Source organism: Mobula birostris, chromosome 13 (genome assembly GCF_030028105.1).
Source record: "Mobula birostris isolate sMobBir1 chromosome 13, sMobBir1.hap1, whole genome shotgun sequence".
NCBI classification, from domain to species: Eukaryota; Metazoa; Chordata; class Chondrichthyes; order Myliobatiformes; family Myliobatidae; genus Mobula; species Mobula birostris.
In genome coordinates this window covers 56,643,294-56,654,917 of record NC_092382.1, presented here as the reverse complement: position 1 = coordinate 56,654,917, position 11,624 = coordinate 56,643,294, and the positions used below count along the sequence as shown (strand labels likewise).

Sequence of the window (11,624 nt, the reverse complement as noted above, 5' to 3'; positions counted from 1 at the left end):
AATTACCTGACGACCTGTCCGAGACTCAACACAGAACTGCAATTATAGCGAAAGCACAGCGGAGTCCAGAGATTCTTAGGAGATTTGTGTATCGGACTGCAAAGCGTTCCAGCGTGTGGTCAAAACTGCCCAGCGGATTATCGGCACGCAATTGCTCACTGTTGAGAACATCGGCAATGAACGCTGCCTGGGCAGGGCGAAAAACATTATCAAGGATGCATCTCACCCCAACCATGGACTTATCGCTCTCCTCCCAACCGGTAGGCGCTACAGGAGCCTCCGCTCCCGCAGTTATTTTGTAAATAACGCTATTCTTTGCATTTCAGGTGAAGTGCTGAATGCATTTCATTGGCTTTGTATCTGTACTCGGCACAATGACAATAAAATTGAAACTAATCTAATCTAATCTAGTTTCGAAGATTCGGCATGGTATTTATTCTGAATTTTGGTGAACACAACCCAGAGCCATCAAACGGTCTTCTTATGAAAAGACATTCTAGTGAACCTCCTTTGACGCCCTCCTTGTTCAGCAGATCCAATCTAAGATAAGGGGCCCAAAATTGCACTGATTACTACTTGTGAGGTCTCACCAGTGCTTCACATAGTCCCAAAATTACATCCATTGCACTTGTCTTGTTATCCACCGGCTCACACCAGTAAACTGTCGTCTGGAGAATCCTGCACAGGGGCTCCCAAGCCCTTCTGCGCTTCTTTTCTTTTTGTATTTTCTCTCCAGTTAGGAAACAGTCAAACCTTTTTTTTTCTACCAAAGTGCATGACCATACACTACCCAGAACTGTATTGCATCTGTCATTTTTGTCCACTCTCCTAATCTATATTTGTATTTCTGTATCGTATCACCTCCACAAATCTAACTGTCCCTCAAGCTACCTTTATATTGTCTGCAAACCTCTGAACAAAGTCATCAACACAATCATCCAAATCATTGGCACATAACGTGAAATGAATTGGTCCAATCACAGACCACTAAAAACACCACGTGTCACTGGCGGCCAACGGGAAAAGGCTCCCTTCATTCCCGATCTTTGCCTACTGCCAATCAGCGACTGCTCTGTCCATCCTAGAATATTTCCTTTAATACCACGGGCTCTAACTCGTTAAGCAGCCACATGTGCGGCAGGTTGACGATGGCCGTTTGAAGATCCAAGTACCGCAAAATCAACCGCTTCTCCTCTGTCGATCCTACTTATTATTTCTTCAAATAATTCCAACAGATTTGTCAGGCAAGTACATTTGTCAGACATGTGTTTGTCTTCTGCATTCTCATTGATAATAGATCCCAATACATTTACAAACACTGAGATCCGGCTAACTCGCTTGTAGTTTCCTCGTTTGTGCGAAAAGCAGGAAAATGGAATGATAGCAGATGTGGGAAAACGTCCAACTACCAGCCTCTGAGTTCCGTCCTTAATGATAGAAGCAACTCTACGTTTCTTCATATGTTGTATTCATCCAAACTTTCACATTTTATACTTGGATTTCAAACATTTTCAAGTTCTGGAATAATTGTTACAACGTGGCACAGCTCTTTTTAAGAGCAATAATAATAATCCCAGAATCATCTTTAGAAACGACAAGCCGCTGATGTTTCTACTTTCCAATGTATTGATTTACTTTCCATATTACTGTTTGATAGGCCACTTGCAGTTACGACTCTCTGGAAGTGAAGATCCATGTGCTGGTCAGCTAGAGGTTTATTACCGTGGATCTTGGGGCATGGTTTGTGACGACTCCTGGGATCTGGTCGACGCCAACGTGGTCTGCAGACAACTGGGTTGTGGATATGCTTTGGAGTATAAAACTCACGGTTACTGCGGAAGACGCCCTCCCCCAGTTTGGTTAGATGAAGTGAGATGCTCGGGTAACGAAACATTTCTCTGGGAATGTCCATCAGCACCATGGGCCGAACATGACTGCAGTCAAAAAGAAGCTGTGACATTGACATGCTCTGGTAAAGAACATTTCAATTTTCTTTAAATTTACTTTTCTTTGTCTGTGCAGCACGCCATGACTACGGAGATGTAATAAATAATGTAAAACCGGACAGGAGACGATTGGGCCAGAATGAACTGTCTAAATGTTGATAATGCGTGGAGCACACGTACGCAGAAACATTAAACTTATTCCCTATGTATCTGGAATGTTTATATTTCCCATTACTAATGTCATAACATTAATCATCCTGATTTCAGTATTGATTCTGCCTAATAATTCTTCTGCCGTCGCTCAAGTGCTTCCCCGTTTTCTTTACTCAAGCGAGGCAAATAAATAATCTCCAGTCTATGTATCGGTGTAGTTTGATGGTTGACTGACTGTTCACCAACTCGTTACACTACTCGAGGAGCTGTGAAAAAAAAATACTGCTAGGCGTTCTTACAAAAGATAGATTCAAATATTGATCCAAATTCCTTCGACCCGTAGCAAAGTGTTTCAGACTAAAATATGCAAGCGATTCTTAAATACCTGATCTTATGATGAAATTCAATTACTTAGCAAAGCAGTAGTAAGTTGCTGTGAACATGCGAGTAAGCAGGGCCATCTAGTGACTAGAAATAAGCAACTAAGTACGCAAATGCAAAATCAGAAAAAAATGTCAACAAGTTGATCAGTAAAAAATAATGCTGAGAACAAGAGTTATGTAACCCTTGAAATAAATTATAGGTTGTGGAATCAGTTTACCACTGGAATAATTGAAGTAATGCACCCTATCAGGAGCATGGTGGTTGAGAGGTAATAATTATTTCTGAGCCCAGTTGTGAGGACCCAAGGCTCCGGTACATCGCATCAGTGAGAAGCGAGCATGGTCTGATGATTACTTAGTTATCCTGCGAAGGCGCTGCATATAATGTGTGCTCAACGGCAATATAGTTGAATAATATGTCGGACCCGAAATAGTATTCGAGATTTGGTGACGATTTGCAACAGTGCAAGTGCTCAGTCTTATTTTTGGACCCTGCATGCACCCGTGCAGGAAGAAATAGTAAGGGTATAAGATCCCATTTCCTCAGTATTGCTCTGCCTTCATAAAGACCAACCTCGCTATGTGGGCCTGGCGTATAAGTACATAATTGGAATGAAAATAATTCCGCAGCTGCTGGTTACAATCAGAGTGTCAGTGATAATAATCGGCAGCTTTCCAATATTTTCTGAATTCATTGAGTGTACACTTAACCGTGTACCATTACTAGCTAAATCTCTCTGTGCTGATTAAAGGCGGTTAACAAGAAATGCAAGGATAAGTACGATGGAATATTTTTTTTTCCTGGAAATGTTTTCTTATAATTAAACTCACCTTCCTTCCTGCTGTTTCAATCCAGCAATGTGCGGGGAAATGGAATTTGAACACGACGTTACTTGGGGTGTTTATCCTGATCTGATACCAGGTGGAGGAGAGAAGGTTTATTGTGCTGGGAAATACTTTTGACATATCAGGCTTTATTGTGAAATAGTCTTTGTGTCTCCGCTCCGCTCTTTCTGTCATGAAATACATAGGGATATAACTTTTAAAAATCGTGATAACTGAATGTATGATTAAGTTCATTAAAGATCGCTCAAAATTTCGTTGCATTGGATGTATAGTGTTTGTTTCGTGTTTATCGAAATACATGTTTTTATTTTTCGTTTTAAGATTTTGGAAACTGGACCCCATCCATCATGGTCACTGTCTGCATAACCCTTGGATCTGTATTCATCATTGAGTTATTGATACTGGTGACGATAGCAAGGAGACGGTCAGCAATCAGTGGTGAGGGCCAATCTTCACATCGACGTTTTATTGTGACGTTTTCAGTTTTTTTGGGGTTTCCCAAAACATGATCTTTGTGCAAACATGACTAAACTTAAATATGTTTTCATCGCTTTTGTTGGGAATTTATTTGCCTTCCGTGGGACATTTGTAATGGTGGTTTTCACTGGCCCTTAGTGATCGTGGAGTTATGATAAATTTTCATTATGTAGTAATGGAAAATGGTTAAATCTGATTTGTTAAGTGGCTACCTTACTGTGTATCTCACTGTAATACATCCATGCTCTGAACACCTGGAAGTATAAATTTCAAGAATCTGCTCTGTATCCTCGAATATTCTGATTCGGTTCTCCCAATCGAAGTAAGAGGAGGCATTTTCCCCATTCTTCATCATCTTATCATTTCATCATTCCATATTCACGATGCTGTTATATTTCTTCAACACAGCCAGGCTTTCTCTGTCATGTTCTGGAGTGACCTCTAAATTTCCATCCTGTCTTCATCCACTACCATTAATGATGGCATTCGCATCTATCTAATCATAATATTAAACTTGTCATCGATTCAAATGTGATGTGTATTCACTATTAAACAATAATCGGAAATATGCTCATTATTCCGTACCCTTCTTTTCATCTTTCTGATGCCAAACTTATTCGGTTGATTGGCCAGAGGCATCATCCACACATCGGTTGATTCAACGATCACGTTCACTAACTCTTCACCTTGACTAAGATCATTTTAATTAATTTTAGTTTAAGCATAATGTTCATGTACAAATTCGTTTATGCTGATGTTCATCCCCACTCTCTCTTTATTAGATGCACTAATGAGTGGCTATGGATCACCTGTTGACTTTTACCAAGCAATTTACGAGGAAATTGAGAATATTCCACCATTCAAGAAATTTACTGAGATGCAAGGTTCAGGTGTGTAGTATGACACGGAATCCGCTATGCACAAATTGATACCGTCTCAATTCATCCAATATTGGTAACAAAATCAAGCAATAATAATAAAACACACACACACACACACACACACACACACACACACACACACACATGGCTGTATAGGAACTTCAGAAATGAAATTGTAACAAGAAAAATAATAGTGTGATGTCATACAATAAACACAAGAGATTCTGCGGATGCTGAAAATCTTGAGCAAAGCACACAATGTTCTACTGGAACTCAGCAGATCAAGGTGCACCTATGGTGGAGAATGAACTGTCAACGTTTCGAACCAAAACACTTTATTAGCTCTGTAAAGGAGTTACAGAAGCCAAAATAAGGAGATGGAGCATGGGGAAGGAGTACAGGTTGGCAGGTGATAGGCGAGACCGGATGAGGGGAAAGGAAACCTTATGGCACGTGAGAAATTAAGTCAGAAGCTTCGAGGACATAAGTAGATGCGGTAAGTAGATGATGAAAAGCCATATAGATTGTTCGACGGCACAATAGATATGAATTATGAAGGATGCTGAGAACCAGGTATCAGCTGTCTGAGTGTGGAGTCTGGAGTGGTATGATATTACTCACGATCAACGTACGGAAGCTCAATGGATAATAGAAATCTGAAGCATACTCTGCCAGCATCTGCTGATATAGTCTCCAATATTTCAGAGTATTAGAGGCATTTCCTTTCTTCTTTCCTGAAATAACTCGCACTTTTCTCAGCAATTCCGAATTCTGAACTTTTCCCTGTTCGCCAGTAGAATGCAGAACGGAGAACATTGAACATCGAGCAACATGGCACAGTACGGTTCCTTATGCTCACGGTGTTGTGCCGACCTGTTAACTTACACGGGATCAATTTTGCTCTCCCTTCCTACACATTCTTTAGTTGCTTTCACATAAAGCAATGGACCACATGTGGCCACATAAAAGTTTCTTAAATGGCCCTAATATATCTATCTCCAATACCAGCGCGAAAGGGCGTTCCACGCTTTCACCCCTATCTATCTAGCAAAATTACCACTGACAACACTGCGTTCTTTCTTCGAATCAGGTTAAAGGTAGCTTCCTCATATTAACCACTTCCGATCTGGGAAAAGCCTCTAAGGAGGAAAGGTCCAGCTCGAACAATCTATACTTATAAATTGTTGCCCCTAGTTCGGGAATCATTGTGTTCAATCTCTTCTACACTATCTCTGAGGATTCATACCTTTCTAAAATGAGCTGCCCAGAACTGAGCGTGATATTCTGAGTGTGGTTTAAGCAGGTAAATTATGTCGCTGACTATCCTCTCCAATACTTTACCCACCACGAACTATGGTTCACTCTACCAAACTTTCCAAGGACGTACCGACTCACATTCTTGCACGAAGACATTTAACTAGGAACTTGAACTATTTTCCCTATAAAAATGTTCTGCTAATTGGATGACGACTTTAGTCACTTCAGCTGATTTTATTTTTGCTTAATATATCGACTGAACTGTAACCGATAACATTAACTGTCTCCACTTAAAGGAAGGCCGGGATAAATACCTTTGCATTGTATTACTTTATCAATCTATCTGTCTTTCTATCTACATATTTCCTCATTCTCCTCCAGCAGGCTTGTCTTAGTCACCTTCATCCGTCAATGAAAGCGTTAACAAGAGCAATACACAAACGAGTTAGCAATAAAATCGATTCCATAAACACATATCGATTGTTTCATTAGCAATTGAAGGCGGAACGCGCATCTTCCTTTTCACTTTCTATTGAACGGTATTCAACGATTATGCCATTTAAGGTAAAGATGATACAGTCATTGACGCGATGATTGAATGATGTGTTCATTACAAAAACAAGAAAAATACCAAACAAATACCTTGATGATCTCTTTCATTGAATTTTAGTTACTGGATCCATTCCTTCCATTAATGAAGCCGAATATTACACCAACGACTATCTATATAGTGCATGTCATGATCTACAAGACCCTGAAGGGTTGTTTTCCAATATTCATGGTCAGTCCACTTATTTTCATTTTGCTCTACTTTGGTTCAATCAGTCTGTAATCATAACCCAGCAAAGAAAATTGTCCTTCTATGTGTGTATTGATGTGATTGAACAATCTCGTGGTTTTGTGAGGATCTTGCGTTACAGGAAGAGTGTTAATGAAGTCTGTAGTCAGCATTCAATTTAATAAATCATTGATTTCCTCCTTTTAAATTACTTTGAATTATAGTCCTTTAAAAATGAAATAAATGAGCATGTTCGGAGTATGAGAAAATAGTTCATCATCCCAAGTAATTTGTTGTACAGCGGCAATCGGCAGAAATAAAGTTTTATATATGATCGCTCCATGATCTGGTTCCTGACGATCGCAATGATGTTGTGAGTGACATAATTTATTGCTCAGACTGTGTGAACGTGACGGACAGTGGTTGTGTTGATATTCTGCTACCCTGAATTGCCGATATTGTTCAGAACGAACAAGACGAGTTCTTTCCTTTCTTCTAGCCTATCCACAGTAACCAGAAATATATATTCATTGGTTGCCTTGTATTTTCTGATGTATTTTTGTGTCTGTTTAACACTCTGTTTCCAAAAATACATCAAGTTTCCGTCAGTGGCCTATGAGAAGCTCTGTTTTTATGCGTGCAGAATATGATTTCCAAGGTTAAAGCGAATTTTGTGACATTGCACACTCCACATGTTCTTTTAATATGCTACTTTTTAAAAGTCGAAGCGGACTGGTTGTGTAAGCCAGAAATATTGCAGACAATCTGTCGCCAACAATGGATGTTTCAAAGAAATTGTTTGTTTTGACTCCACATTGAACATTGTTCCAAAAGTTACTTTGTTTGGTGAAACTGTGTTTTTCTATTCAATTTGATGCCCCTCATTTTCGCTCGAACAGAGGCCCAGTCGTAGATTCGCTTGCATCTGGCTTTCCATGTTTTCTCTTCGACTGACAGCAATGATGAAATGACCGACAGCACACCAGGATTTCCAAATCACTTGCAGCTCGAATCGTCGACGGTTCATTCCCATACTTCACATCAGCCCGTTGAAGACCAAAAAAAAACTAAATGTGCTCTCTTTTGCTTGCACTTTCTATATGTTATTGTCTGTAAAGTACGCGGTTGTAGAATTGTTCAATATATACACAATAAAGGGTGCGGTGCTCAAATATTAGCAGCAGACTATGGAACTAATATAATAAATGCGGGAAGAATTCCATATGATTGTTTTGAATTAAATTGTACATTTATATTGAGGTAGCATACTTTGGCGATGCTTGTAATCCATCTTAAAGTGATTGCTACTTTCAGTGCGATTACTTTGCTACTTAAAATCTAGATACCTTAATATATTCACGAAAACAATATTCTTATCGGTGTTGGCATTTAATTGCAATCCCTTTTATACAACAAGAAATAACTTCGAAGTATTTGTCAGGTCAAATTTATAAAAAAGTGCACAACTTCTTCTACTATTGAGAGTATTGATTTTACATTAAATAAAACGAACAACACCTGATAGCATGTCATTTCCTCCTATCCAGAAAGATAAATCTGCAGATTTTCATATTGTTATTTTCTATTGCTCTATTCCCTCTAACGGACGTATTGATAAAGACAGAGAAACACGGAAATCTACGGCACATTATAGGGTCTTTGGCCCAGAGTGTTGTACCGATCATATAAACTGCTGTAAAAACTGCTGAGAATTTCCCTGCCGCAAGGCTCTCTATTTTCCAAGCTTCATCTACTCATCTCTCTTGAAAGAACCTATTTCATCAGCATCTCCCACCTTTGCTGGCAGTGCATTCTGCTCACCCGCCACTCTCTGTGTGAAAAACATACCCCCGACATTACACATGTACCTTCTTCTAAGCACCTTAAAACTATGCGAACTCGTTGTAGCCACTTCAGCTCTGGGGGGAAAAAGTCTCTGGCTATCCACACGATCAATTCCTCTCACCATCTTTTACACCTCTATCAGGTCACCTCTCCTTCTCCGTCGCTCCAAGGAGAAAAGGCCGGGTTCACTCAACCTGTTCTCATAAGGCCTGCTCCCCAATCCAGGCAACAGACTTGTAAGTTTCCTCTGCACTCTCTCCATAGTATCCACATCTTTCCTGTAGTGAGGTGACCAGAACTGAACGTAGTACTCCAAGTGGGATCCAACTATAGACGTCTCTTGCTGCAACATTACCCCAAGGCTCTTGAATTCACTCAATACCACGGTTGATGAAGGCCATCACGCTGTACACCCTCTTAACAACACTGACAACCTGCACAGCAGCTTTGCCTGTCCTATGGGCACGGAGTCCAAGCTCTCGTTTATCCGTAACACTGCCAAGACTGTTATGATTAATGATATGTTTTCTTCAAATTTGACCTACCGCAATGAACCGCTTCACATTTATCTGAGTTGAACTCCACCTTCCACTTCCCAGCCCAATTCTGCATCCTATCAATGCCCTGCTGTAATCTCTAACAACCCTCTGCTGGGGTGAAGGGGTAAATACGGGTATAGACGAAGAACAATGATTAATTAATGATCAATCACTTTATGGGCGCCTTAGCTTACTGTTTTGGACAGTCAAGAAGAAGCTTTACCCAGCAACCGGTGACGTACTAGTCATTGTTGTCTAAAGACAGGCAAAGGCTCAAATAAGGAACTATCTGATCTTGCAGAAGCAGCTCAAGGTACAGCTAAATATGGGAAGTATAATGTAGGGGCTAGGATGTTCTGGAGAAAAGGGGAAGGGTCCAAATGAGGAACTGAGGGGCTAGCTTTGGCTTAAAATAATTATAACTAACTGACCAATGATTATTTTACATCTAATTGTATCTTAATATGTGATTAAAATGATTCTAATATTATCTAAATTTGTAATCGTAAGATTTCCTGCTACCTTATCAATGTTATAAATTGTGGAGAATTGTTTAATTCGAGGGCAGTGTCTGGAGTGGTTCTTTTGGGAAATCAGTCTGTAACTTCCCCCATAGCATGCTATGAGTAAAGAATAAAGATTTGAAAAAGAATTACGTGTGTTAGTGTTTTTTGTAGTACATTTGTTTTTGCATCGGGTCCGATCGAGTACGACAATTTGGCGAGCCAGCCAGGAGTCCAAGACGAGGTCAGAGGTCTCGTGAGACGGCGTCAGCGGTCGACTCGGTGGCGGTGACGTGAGACAGGTGGGCCCACAAGGTAAGATTTACCTTGACCTCTCTCATTAACTGCCCACCCTGACGATCCCCTCATCTGGCGGCTAATCATCTGACGGAATCCTTTCGAAACCTGAGTTGAGGATCGTCCGAGTACCACAGTTTAAAAGAAGGGTTCGAGTCCCCAATGAGGTATAAGGTAAGGTAAGGGGTTAGAGTCCCCGACAAAGGTAAGGTAAGGGGCTAGAGTCCCCAAAGAAGTATTGAGAATATTAAAGCCTGCCGGTGCTAACAAATTGGGCAGCGGATCATTGGAAGTGATCTGTTACATTTTCTTTGAGTGTGTTACAGCAAATTGGTCAGCGGGTTAGTGGCAGTAACCTATTACGTTTTGGAGCTGGTAACCATTCTAATTGGCGCGGGGGCGGTGGGTGCGGGGCGTGTAGCGCAGTAAGTTGACCAGCAGAGGGCAGAGCGGACGTTTGGTCAAACACAGGGGAAGTGGCTCTCCTCTGCAATCTGTCCGGATGCTGTAAATACGTTTTGGGGAACATTGTGACAATTTGCCTGTCTCAGCACCCTGCTATAGACGGGTTGTTAAGAGGGGAAATACCCCACGCGAAGGTCAGGACGTTGAAGTGGATGCAGAGAGACACAGCACAAGATTAACGGGGAGTAGGGGTTATAGATTATAAGGTGGTATAACCGCACTGTGGAGTATCAGCACGCAGCCTCAGGCGGTTTTTAAGAGACGAAATCCCCCACGCGAAGGTCAGGACCCTGAAATGAGAGTGAGAAAAGGAGGCGGCTGACCATCCGATTAGGAAACATGGGGCAAACATTAGATAGGTCTGTAAATAACACGCCATTGTTTAAACTTTGTAAAGATGACCCGGAGAGAGAGAATGATTACCGAAGGCATGATATTGTGCAGCCTATACAACCGGTGGTCCCTACGATTTTAAGCAATATTCCACCGGATTACCAAGTTTTCACTATAGTTGATCTGCAGCATGCGCTTTTTGCAATACCCTTTGCTCCTCAGTCACAGTACCTTTTTGCATCTACCTTTCAAGACCAGCAGTACACTTGGACTAGGTTACCCCAAGGACCTGTGCACTCCCCCACCATTTTTCTCACAGGTATTACACAGGCAGCTTTGAGATTTACAATTACCCGGGGACTCTACGGTAACACAGTACGTGGATGAACTCCTACTGGCAAGTCCGTCAGAAACCTCAAACGTGCAGGACACCAATACGCTTCTGAAAGCTCTGCATTCATGACGATACCTGATCCCGTCCCAAAATGTAAAGAGAGCCCAGCGGCAAGTGAGATTTCTGGGAACCCTTTTGAGTGCAACCGAAAGGCAGCTCACCCCAGAAAGGGTAACCCCAATCCCTGTGACGCCCCTGCCATCTACGCCAAAAGTCATGAGTGCCTTCCTTGGGCTGGTAAACTTTTGCAGACAGTGGATTCCCAATGTTGCTCTGTATACAAAACATTTGAGTCCTCTGGCTTCCCGTACGCTTAAAGGGCCCCTAGGGCTAACTGAGCAACAGAGAGAGGCTTTCAAGGAATTGAAAAAATCCCTCTCGAGAGCTTCGGCTCGTCCGTTCCAGCTTTTTGTGAATGTTTTTGATGGCTGCGCCACCGCAGTGCTCACTCAGATTAATGGAGATAGACGCAGGCCCGGTGCCTATTATTCCACTAAGTTAAACCCCGTAGCGCAGGGATTACCCCC

General features: G+C 41.4%; 1 long non-coding RNA gene across 1 annotated transcript; it reads left to right on the top strand.

The window, feature by feature from the left end:
* Positions 1-3,516: 3,516 nt before the first annotated feature.
* Positions 3,517-8,539, top strand: LOC140206857 (uncharacterized). Its single transcript, XR_011888410.1, has 4 exons — positions 3,517-3,766; positions 4,588-4,695; positions 6,614-6,724; positions 7,621-8,539. It is a non-coding gene; the product is annotated as an uncharacterized lncRNA (long non-coding RNA).
* Positions 8,540-11,624: the final 3,085 nt, after the last annotated feature.